A 12,567-nucleotide genomic window follows, 5' to 3' on the forward strand; every position below is an offset into this window, starting at 1 on the left:
GAAGAAAATAATTTTTTAATACGTTATTCACTAATGGCTTTTCTAGAAGTACTTTGATATTTATTCTTATTTTTTTTTAAAAAAAGGCAGCACAAATGTCTAGAGAAGAGCTTGAGCCCCCACCTTCTAATGGGTGCTACTGTGGGGCAAAGGTAAAATTAAAGCAATTTCGGGTAAATAAATGTTGTAGGTATTAAAACAGATGAGATAAACTTAGAACATAGGAGGAATCCCAGTTCATTGGACCCTTCTCAAAAATGTTAATATAATTAATATTTTTTATTTTAATTTATGACCAACAAATAGCTGGCAGCACAAGGTAAAGTTATATGGAAAAAATTTTATTTCAAAAAGTTTACTTAAGCAGTGGCAAGTGATTTTCAGATGTATGCAACTTTATTTTTTTAAACAATTTTCATCGAGATAAGAGAAAAAAATTGAATTCCTCTCATAAAGTAAGTTGTTTTAGTTCACAATTATTTGCAGCTTTTTTTTTTCTTTTTTTTCTGGTATTAAGAAAAAAAATAGCATTTTTCCACACCATGTACATTGGTCCTCCACAAAACTGAAAACATGTAGAAGAATTAGAAAAGAAGTAGTCTGGTATAGTAACAGTGTAAATAGTTGATGAAGACCTAAGTTGTGTCGAATGTTGCAAAAAATGTAGATGATTCTGACATAAATAGCGTTGAAGTAGGAGCAGGGACAGCTCTAGTAGTTCTGCCGCCCTAGGCGATATGACAAGTGCCCCCCTCCCTAATTGAAAAATAATAATATAAAATAATATATTAATAAAATAAAAATAATTAAAGTTAGTTTCTAGTAAAATTCTAAACCAGACTTAGCACATCCAATCACTAATACAAACTTGAAATTATCTTTTTTAACATTAAAGTAGTGCATCTTATGGCATGAAATAGATATTAATTTTTTCAAAAAACTTTTAAATCACACAATTAGCCACCTCTAAAATTAATTTCAATTTAAATTGGGAACTATGTTTTGCATTTTCAAGCACTGGTATGCCCTATAATTTATTCTTTTTTTAGCATTGAAGCAGTGAATCTTATGAGACAGATACTCATACTTAGGAAAAAAATGTTTCAACTTCCAATTTGCCGCCCTTAAAATCTGCCGCCCTAGGTGGCCGCCTACCCCAGGAGCCGGGCCTGAGTAGGAGTTGGTAAATGTAATACATATTTGGTTTGATGTATATGTAATACTGATCTTTGAAATTTACATTTTGTAATTGTTGTAACCAATGTGTACCTACAGCATGGGGCAAGTTGATCCACTTTACAAAGTTCTGTCAAAGAATTAATCTAAAGTAAAGTTAATGAATTGAGCTTTTTCAAGAAAATTTGGAAGGATGAAAAATATTTAATGAAAGTTTATGCAGAAAATCAAACTGCTCATTAAATTTTTTGATGAAATAAAAAATTAAAAGTAGAAAAGCTGACCAACGTGCCCAGACTCCCCTATACAACAATAAGCAATAATCCTTGTGCTAAAAAGTAATGGTAAGTTAGAAGAGCAAAAAATAACACACAAAATATATCATATATAAACAAGGTGTTTTAGTGCCAGATCTAGAGGGAAACAGGGTCTGAGTAATGCATGGTCTTACAAGTCTGCAGACCAGGGCCCCATCATTTTAGGGGCACCAAAACAGCATAAATTTCTCTTTTTCATTTTTAAAGGACAATTTCAGTGTACATTTTAATATAATTAGTGCACAACAGAACGTTACAATATATAGGTGTGGATAATTGTTTTTCTACTACACACAAACTATTTTTAAAATTTATGAATTTTTTTGTGAGGGTGGCACCAGGGGTGTGCTTAGAGTTTTAGCGGCTCTGTGAGAAATTTGTTTTAATAGTCGATGAATAATCATTTTTGTTATTTATTTAAAATCTCCCAAAACATAACCCGTTGTAGTGTGTCACCCAGCGACCCAGCTGTTTCCAGATTTTTATAAGTAATTACAAAATTTATGGGAAAAAATATGTCACAAAATATGGTTGCAAAGAAACATTTTGGAATCTGAAAGAGATGTAATTGATGAAATAAAGACTGGTATCCAAATTGCGTTGTATTCAGCCCGAGGGGGGGGGGGGGAATGAAATATGAAATTGAAAACTAACTTCAGAACAACGTTTGGAAAAATAATGAAAAATTTTGACCCTTTTCTGCTTTTTCACTTATTTTTTACCATTAGCAAATATAGAAGAGTCATTCCATTTTCCATGTCAAGTGACCTAGGGGTGGGTCCCCATTCAACCATCTTCGATGTGGATGAAATTTTATAGAGGTGTAGAGATTCCTTTGAAACTAACCTATGCAAATTTTCAGCTTCCTAGATCCAAATCCTGAGGATCTAGGATCACCGAAAAATGTGATCCAAAATGTTGGATCAGCTTTTTGTACCAAACTGCCAAGTTTAGACTAAGTTTACAGAAAATTTTATCACTGGAAGCCCGAAATTTTAGGCGCTTAAGGTACAATTAGCTGTTATTGCATTCAAGTATTTTTGGAAATTTTTAGCTCATTGTAATCTTTATAGCATGCATGTAAACTCGTGTAAAAGCGTGGCGAGAAAATTTTTTCCTAGATTTTTAGGTTGTCATAAAATTTGAACAAAAACAATTAAAAGGCTCGTATTTTGTAATTACATTGTAAAAATACTTGTTTTTAATGGGTTACAGTTTCAGAGCGAAAGATCTACTTTCTAAAAGATATTGTCATCCAAAAGTGGCTATCAAAACCGTTCAAGTGAAAAATAGCTTATTTTCAAAACACTATAGCTCGAGATTGTCACCTTGCATCTTCTTTTCGTTAATACAGTAAAACCTTTTGTGTAGCAGGAAAAGGGAGCCCATATGCAAAATTTTAAGTAGGGGCTCTGATATTTTTCCCCAATGGTTTACAGAAGATTTTCTCCATGGAAACCAATTTCAGTACAGATTAGAGTTTTTAAAATTTGACATTTAAAATAACTTATTTATTAATGTCTGGAGAAAAAATAGTTTTACATTTTTGCAAAGAAAAAAGTACTAAAAGCAAGGAAATTCTAATTCTAGAGAGGGGGCTTGAGCCCCCATTTGCCACCCCATATAAGCACCCATGTAGCATGCATGCAAAGTCGCAAGAAAAACGCAGTGGAGAAACTTTTTCTTGGATTTTAGAATGTCATAAATTTTTTGAACAAAAATGATTCAAAAGCTCTTACTTTGTAATTCTATTGTCAATATACTATGCTTTTAATGGGTTACAAATAGTTGCAGAGCATAAATAATGATTTTCTAAAAGATATTGGCATCCAAAGCGTCTGTCGAAATCGTTCACATGAAAAATAGCCTATTTTTGATGCGCTGTAGCTCAAGTTTGTCCCATTATTCCATCTTCCTTTCGTTGGTACTATTAGAAAGAAGATATTCTACCACACAGAAATATTTTATTCTCTTGTAATATTTTAGCGGCCCTTTAACTTCAAAATATTTTAGCTGCATTGCCACCCTGAAGCATGGCTCTGGGTGGCACCAATTTAGATCAGGACTTGGGCATCACTTTGGGTTGGGTAGGAGTAAGTTGGAGCACTGAGAGACAGCAATTTCACCATATTTCAATGTTTCTTTGTTTTTTTTTGGTTTGAAACTCTATACTGAATTTTGAAAGAATAATATGCTTATGAGCGGCAGTTTCAGGATTAGCGGTGTCTGGAAAAAATTAAAGATCCAGCACTGAGCTGTTTATTTTAGTTGCATCAGCAAAATATTTTTTTTGGGGGGGGGGGGGGGGGGGGGGGTGAAAAAATTTATTGATTGCTCAAATGCATTTTTTTTTTTCAAACCTGTTTAGTGGAATTCAAAATTAGAAATGCTGCTGGAAGATGTTACTTGACACCATGAGGCTAGGCCCCTACCCCCCTTGATTTGAGAAATTAATTTATTTACACATAAGTTGGCATGGTTTTGGTTGTTTTTCGATATTATTTCTATCAAGTACCCTTTGACGCCGACTCCTAGAAAACGTTGAAATGACAAGCTTGCACAGGGCCGGATTTGGAAGCGTGGAGGCCCCGGGGCAACAAAGGAGTGGAGGTCCCTAATTAGGGTTCGAAAAGATCATCATATTTTCGAAAATATCCGATACTTTGATATATATCTGAAAGATTTTGATATATATATGTATATATCCGATATTTTTAACCCGTGAAAGTTAGGATATTCTGTAAAAATTTTATTGTGGGGGCCCCCTTGTTGTGGATCTCCCGGGGCAGTAGCCCCGCCTAACCTCCCCTAAATCCGGCCCTGGGCTTGCATAAGGTCCTTCCCTCTTGTAAAAAATCTCTTTCTTCCACCACATGTGTCTGAGACTCAAGAACTTTTAATCTGTTTCCCCTCTCACATCCCAATGTCCCTACAAATGCTGGTAACATTTCAGAAGATGATATCTCTTTTTACAGAAATTCTTGAGCTTTGACTCAGCAAATTTTCAATACATTGACACTAACAATTAAAAAATTTTGTTTCTGCAGAACTTCTACAAACAAGATTTTTTCCCCACAGATGCCCATCCCCCTAAAGGCAAGGGCGCACTCCCCTCAATTATCGCAAAGATCCTCCCCCCCCAAAAAAAAATGAGAAAAATACTCCTCTCCCCCCTAAAAATTTCAATGTCGCAGTCTGCGCCATGACCCCCCCCCCCCAGGTGAGCATCCCCGGTTTTTCCCTAAAGAATGATCTATCTGGATAGTAGATAGATTGATTAATAAAAAGGGGTTGCCTACACCCCCCCCCCCTTCAAATGCTTCGTAGCACCTCCAGAACGAGCTCCCCACTACTGAAGAAATACTTGCACTTCACCAATATCACAGAAGGCTAATGTCACAACATATAAGGTGTCTTTCAGCGCGGGCGGAAGAGGAAGAAAAAGCAGGCAATAATATCCGCCAGGCCCGTGTCCAGATTTTCATAAAGGGAGGGATTTTAATCTTACCTGGGGAGGGAAAATTCAATCCCTCACAACCTTTATTAGTTTTACTACAAATTATTGATCCCAGTATGGCGTTTATGCACCTGTAAGTACTGCTGTACCCCCCCCCCTTCCCTTAGAAGAATAATTCTGGCTGCTCGTGACCAAAGTATTTCTTCATTTTACAGGTTCACTTTTATCAAACCTTGTTTGTTTCTTTTTAATTAAATCTGTTAACTATGCGGTTTATTGCAACAAGTATTAAAAACTCTCCACGAATTCTTTTTATGTAAGAGAATGTATATCAGATTTTATGTTCTGAAGTAATGTTTAGAACAAGCTTATTGTAGATGCAAATTACATTACTAAACACCATCACTAATACATCTTCATAGCTGCAACACATGCCAAATTCATCATTACCTCCTTACAATAAGCAATATTAATGCTTTGTATCGGTAGATAATTCAACGGTTCTACCACCACAGTTTTTCCAAAATATTATTTCAGTCGGCAAAGCTTTAACAGTTGTAAATTACATAACATTTGAATGTTATGCAAAATTTTTTAAGTTATAAGAGAAAGAAATGCAAGCGTTTAGGTTCAACTGCGTTGAATTAAGAGGAAAAAAAATAACAGAATTACCGAGTTAAAATTACAGAAAAACTTCAGAGAGAAAGGGGGGGGGGGGACGTTAAACGCAGACTTTCACATTAAAGTTAATTTAAGCCGATCGTTTCCTTCATTTGACATACTTTTTTTTTTTTCAATGGGAGGGGTTTAACCCCTAAAACCCTCCCCTTGGATACGGCTCTGATATCCGCTATGTAAAACGGTAAATTTGATAAGTTGTACATTGCAATAAATTTTATAAACATTAAATAAAGTGAAATAAGTACAAATAAAGAAAGAAAAAAAAATCACAATTGTTTTCTTTTTTTGGCGTGCATTTTCCTCAGGCACAGCACGTAAACAAATCTCCAACGTGTCCTATGTGTTGTATTTACTTTTCTGTTTTTGAACAGAATTCCACTCATAATTGAAATGATTTATCAAAACAAATTCTCATCACAGTCTGTTTGAAAGCAGCATTATTTAAGGTTAAGTTTTAAAAACTGTTATACCTACAAAAAATGCACCTCGTTATAATTTTTGTGTGGTTTATTATTTAAGAAAATCAATGCCGATAGCGGTACAGCGCATGGCGCAAAATCAACATTACGATACGCGGCAATATGCTTGTGCGCCGCCGGAGTTTTCATAGGTTTGGTGACCAGCATATGGTTTCTACTCATGGAAATTAAATAGCATCTGATTGTTAAAACTAAAATTAAAAGAAGACAAAACTATTCAGTATGTTTTGGGAAATGAACTAACGTTTTACTTTACAGTAACATGTCAATTTTTTCTCCTGTTGATTTCATGTAAAAAACGTTTGTTTACATTAAACCGCTAATAATATTTTATTACTTTATGATCTCCGATCTGTAGTTTTGTGATGATAATAAACTTTCAAGTATTTTTTTCTCCCAAAGCTGTGCAGTGCATTTATTTGTTGATTTCTTTATGTAAAGAAAGATAACTCTGGAAAATAATTGTACTCTCTTCCAGAAAATTTTCTTAAAATGGAAGATATCTTGGGAAAAGTTATGAAAGATGCTTCCAGCACAAAGCATGCTGCTGTTAAACAATCATGTCTAGAATCTCAAGGTAAAGAAAGAAAAAAAAAAGTTGATTTATGATTAACCCCAAGAAAGTTTTTCATGTGATACAAAAATAAAAAACCTTATTAAGGATCTAAAATTTTATTGAAATGCATAATTTCGTGTTTTTCAAATCATGTGTGAGTCAAAAATTTAACTTATGATAAACAGGAGAAATTGTTTTCTGTCTCGGTACATGATGGTATAAATTAAATTTGTTGTATACTTGCATTAAATTCAATTTTTTATAGTTGAAACTAATAGCATTAAACATAAGTTCAATTTAAATCTTTTTGACAGAATTACTGGCCAACCAGCATGGTTTGATGAGATCACCACCCTATGAATTGAGGTAATACATTTTCAGAATTTTGTTATCTTTCAGAATTTGTTCGCCATCACCTTAGTTGAATCTTGAATACCTGCACGTTTAGGTATTTGATTAAGTACTCATTTCCTTGCTACAACATTCCAATGGTTTGTTTTTAAATCTGTATCTCTATATACTGTATTGCATGCAAACTCATAATATAGATGAAGATGCTGTTGGGCTGGACTCTGGTGGACTTTTTCAAACACATTATCGTTCTAACACTAAGCTAAAAACTGGTTCTATGATAAACCCCTACGAGTTTTCGTAAGGATTAATGCCTTGTTTTGTTAAAGAAGTTTTAAAAGAACAATTTATTAAACACTTTTACAAAATAAAGATGTTCCCAAGACCATCTGAAATTTATACAAACACAAACGTGACATCCAGCAGCAGGTTCTATGCCAGTTGAGCTGATCCCAGTTTTTATTTTTACTTGCAAGCAAATTTATCTGCAGTTCTATTGTGCTGTCATTATCTACAAATTAATTATTAGCTAAGGTAACTTAATAATATTCATTTAATCAAGCTGTCTCCATCTAACCTACTAGTTCTGTATCATCAATTATATTATTTTAGTTTATTCAAAGTATGCTTGTGTGCCATTTTTAATGAAAAAATATATTCGATTTTTTTATTTTTCTAAAAAAATTTTCTTGTTTGAATAACTAATATTGATATTGTTATTATTGCTACTCATTTTGTGTATTTTATAATTAATGATCATGTTTAATAAAGAATAAATTGTTATCAATTTAATAACAATAATAATAATGTTTAGTATATATTAATGTACAATGTATAATTTTGCAGACAAAAATGCTTGGATACATTTCACTTAGCCTTAGATAGTAAACATGGAAAGCTTATTAATCATGCTTTAAGTGGCTTTCAGGTAAGAAAAAATATATTTCCTATGTTATTTTATCATAGTTTTTTATTTTAATTTTTAAGACTTCTTTTATATTTCATTTATAAAAGTTTTTAATTAAAATAATTTTTTGCTTTTATAAAGGGTGTCCCAAAATTAACGCAAGATTTGAATTTGCCGCCATTTTTGCAATAAATGGTTGACAACCCTGAAAAAAGAACAATTTGACAGCTGAGAGTTTAGGGTAATCAAAAATGGAGCGTTATACGATACAATAACGCGCTTTCATTATTGAACAATTGTTTCAAAAATAATGAAAGTTGAGGCTGGTCAAGCAGTTACTGTTATTGGCACTCCGTATCGCAACACGGTAATGCACAGGTGGGTGTGGGCTTGTTGACATAGACCTTTGAATTCAAATAACCCCATAAGAAGAAATTTAAAAATATTAAATCACACGATCTAGGGTGCCAATTCTGATCACCGAAATGAGAGAGTACGCGACTAGGAAATGCCTTATGCAGTAATTGAAATGTTTCACTCTCTCTAGCTGTATGGTACAATAACACCCCATTTTTACTAACCCTAAACTCTCAACTGTCAAATTGTTCTTTTTTCATGGCTGCCAACAATTTATGGAAAAAATGGTGGCAAATTTAAATCTTGCTTTAATTTTGGGACACCCTTTAAGTACAGTCGTCCCATGCTACTTTGCGCTTCCACTTTCGTGGCTTCACTACATTGCGATTTTTTCCCTTCAAATATTGTAATATTGTGCTTGCGTAAACTTTTTCCTACAAAAGAATACCACAGTATGTTTTTTAAGTAAGGTAAGCTCTTCTGAGGTGCTGTAGTTGTACTAGTTTAGGGAGTGGAGGTATAAAATCGCCAAAAGAAAGTGTAGGGAATCGCTATCTCATTTTAAGTGTTAAACCGTTCACAGAAATTTTGGGGCCAGTCATAAATGACTTTTCCAGGGCCCCCTCCATATTGTTTATCCCTATATTTCACTGCAATTTTTAAAAATATTGGGCCCCCTTCAGGCTTGGGCCTGGGCCAACAGGTGTTCTTTCTCCCCCCACTGTTCACGCCCCTGTTAAACACTAACTGGAAAGTATAAATCATTGTATTATTACTACGAGATAAATACATCTGTAAATGGTGTTCAACAATGTACTACAGTGAACGCCGGCTAATTGAATCAGTGGTTAAATGACTCAACCGCTTTAATGAATCAAATCGTAAAAAACAAAATAAAATCCAGCTTAATCGAACTAGCTGCTTTATTGAATCAGCCGCTTTATGGAATCAAAACTATTTAGAACGAATGCAAAATTGTAAGGTTTGGGGGGGGGGGGGCTCAAATATTTCCCCCATGGTTTAGCAGGATATTTTCCCCATGGAAACCGATTTCAGGACAGATTTTAGCAGGGTTGGCCGAATTGGACCCAATGGGTTTTTTTGAAAAAACCCATTATTTATCCCACTTTTGGTTTTTTTTTTATACATTCTGAGAAGTTTTTAAAAAAATTAATTAATTTAAATACTTTCACAATTTAAACTTCTTTTTTATTTGTTCTTTGCCACAGACAATGAAAATAAAAAATGAATTTTGAACTTTAATAGTATTTCTTAACTCTTAACGGCATTAAAAAAATACTTCAAAGATTTTAAATAAATGTATTTAACTTTTTTATTTAACTGGTCAATAAATAACTCAAATTATCTTGACCAAGTCCTGTCACGTCTGATTTTCTCAATATTTGTAGATTGTACAGAGGAAACTAATTTAGTTAAAAGGCTTTCATGTGAATTATTTTCTGATAACCGAAACGTCACAAATCTCGAATAAACACAAGGTATGTTTTTTAGAAATAAACAGATTTTTCAAACGGTCAACAGAACAGGTACAGTATTTTCATTATCTTAAGAAAAAGTTAAATATTTCTTACTCTGTACACAGAAATAGAAAAACAGGCAACATAAAATTCAAAGAAATGTCTTGATTAAGCTGGAATTCAGTAAAAAGGGATTTAAACTACTTGATGTTCTACAGTAGTTTTGCATAACAAAATGAAATACAATAAAGTAAAATGCAGAAAGAAATACAAATACAAATACAATACAAATGAGACGACCAGCAACAGGCACTGGGCCCAGCTAGGCTGGTCCTAGTCAATTAATTAGTCCCCAATGAAGATCAATGGCCCTCTTAAAGCTATCCACTCCCTTGCTCATTACCACCTCTTCCGGTAAGCTATTCCAAGTGCCCACGACCCTGCTAAAGTAGTAGTTTTTCCTGATTTCCAAGTTAGCCTGAGATTTAAATAGCTTAAAACAATGACCCCTTGTCCTGCTTTCCCCGCAAAAATTTAATCCATTTACATCTTTCATTTTGATAAATTTAAATAACTGAATCATGTCCCCTCTGACTCTCCTTTGCTCCAGGCTATACATGTTAAGCCTATTAAGTCTGGTATCATAATCTAAATCTGAGAGTCCCCTTACTAATTTAGTTACCCTTCTTTGAACCCTTTCCAATACAAAAATATCTTTCTTCAGATAAGGCGACCAAAACTGAACAGCATACTCCAAATGAGGTCTTACTAAACTCCTATATAAAGGCAGAAGAACTTTCTTAGATTTGTTTGAAATAGATCTATTGATGAACCCAAGCATTTTGTTGGCTTTGTTACTAGCAATACTGCACTGTTGACTAAACTTGAAGTCCTGATTTATAAAGACACCCAGATCCATAACATTTTCTGCCTGATTTATGACTGAACCCTGTAAACGATATCTCATACGCTTATTTCCATGACCTAAGTGTAGCACTTGACATTTCCCTACATTAACTGCCATACCCCATTTATCTGCCCACTTAGTAATATGATCTAAATCCTCTTGCAGCTGTTTTACTTGTTCTTCATTTTCGACAATCCCCATAACTTTTACATCGTCAGCAAAACAATTCATGCTTCCAGAAATATTATCATTGATGTCATTCATAAATATAATAAACAAAAGAGGCCCTAAAACTGATCCCTGAGGAACCCCACTTAAAACATCACTCCAATTAGAATGATTTCCTCTCACAACTACTCTTTGCTTCCTACCAGTAAGCCAATTTCTAACCCAAAGTAAAGTTTTTCCTCCTATTCCAATGTCAGCTAACTTGCTGAGAAGAGCAACATGCGGTACCTTGTCAAAAGCTTTTTGAAAATCAATATAAACAACATCCACACATTTTTTGTTATCTAAAGCTGAGGTAACCTTGTCGTAGAAATGCAATAAATTAGTAGTACAGGATTTACCTTTCCTGAAACCATACTGCAAACTAGTCAACAGACTATTAGTCTCTAAGAACATCATGATCTTAATTTTGATCAAAGTTTCGAAAATCTTACAAATCACCGAAGTCAAACTTACAGGTCTATAATTCCCAGCAATACCTTTAGACCCCTTCTTGAAGAGGGGCGTTATGTTAGCCAGCTTCCAGTCCTCTGGCACCGTCCCCGAGTTATAAGAAGCATTGAAAATATTCAAAATAACATCCACTAATTCCTCTGCACATTCAACTAAAATTTTTGGATAAATATTATCTGGTCCCGGAGCTTTAGTTGCTTTAATCTTTTTCAAATGAAATAAAACCTCCTCCCTGGAAAATACAAAATCCTCTAGCTGTATAATAGCTTGTGTCTTGTTAGTGTCAACTGTTGAGATACAGTTATCGTTAAACACACTGGAAAAAAAGTTATTTAGAACATTTGCAATATCCCTATCGTTTTGGATTAAATTTCCATGCTCATCAACCAAAGGCCCAATTTGACTGTTTCGAGCTTTCCCAGAATTAGCGTAAGCAAAAAACCTCTTAGGGTTCCCATCAATGTCATCTGCCAGCCTTTGCTCCAATTCCCTTTTCTGAATCCGTACCAAATACTTACAATTTCGCCTTGCCTTACCATACTGGAGCCTTTCCGCACTCTGACCAGTTTCTTTAAACTTACGAAAAGTGGCTTGCTTATAATTAAGAGCTTCTTTAGTCTCCCTGGAGAACCACATGGGCCAAATTTTGGTACTAACACCTTTTCTCCTAAATGGAACATAGTCCCCAACGGTTTTAGCAAGTTTATCCTTAAATTCCGTCCACTGCTGATCTACGTCGCTATTTTCCAACCCTGACGAAAAAACCTCTTTCAAGCTCTGCCTAAGTGCAACAAAATCGGTGTTTCTGAAATTGGGCACAAACCTAAAATTATCATCTTTGCACACTTCAAATTTAACCCGGAACCTAATGCTGTTATGATCACTATCTCCAATATGCTCCCCTACACTCAACCCCTGAACAAAACTACCTATGTCACAAAAAACTAGATCCAAAATGGCCTCCTCTCGAGTTCCCTGAGTTACAACTTGATCTAAGAAACAGTCACCAATTACTTTTAAAAATTCCTCTTCTTTGCCATTACCAGGATAAAAATTATTCCAATCAATACCCGGAAAATTGAAATCCCCCATTATGATAACGGATCCCTTACTGGACATGTCACTAATAATACGGTACATCTGTTCATCTTGTCCCTGGTTTGAATTAGGTGGCCTATAAATGTTTCCAAAGCGTAGCTTTATGCCCTTACTGCTCATCA

At 34.4% G+C, this 12,567-nt stretch overlaps 1 protein-coding gene across 1 annotated transcript in view; it reads left to right on the forward strand.

Moving 5' to 3' along the window:
- Window positions 1-7,870: 7,870 nt before the first annotated feature.
- LOC129226368 (brefeldin A-inhibited guanine nucleotide-exchange protein 3-like) overlaps window positions 7,871-12,567 on the forward strand; it is a 129,138-nt gene continuing 124,441 nt past the window's right edge. Inside the window, exon 1 of the mRNA XM_054860972.1 lies at window positions 7,871-7,945. The gene's annotated coding sequence lies outside the window, so the exon portion shown is untranslated. The remainder of the gene's footprint in view (window positions 7,946-12,567) is intronic.

This window comes from Uloborus diversus, chromosome 7, assembly GCF_026930045.1.
Source record: "Uloborus diversus isolate 005 chromosome 7, Udiv.v.3.1, whole genome shotgun sequence".
NCBI classification, from domain to species: domain Eukaryota; kingdom Metazoa; phylum Arthropoda; class Arachnida; order Araneae; family Uloboridae; genus Uloborus; species Uloborus diversus.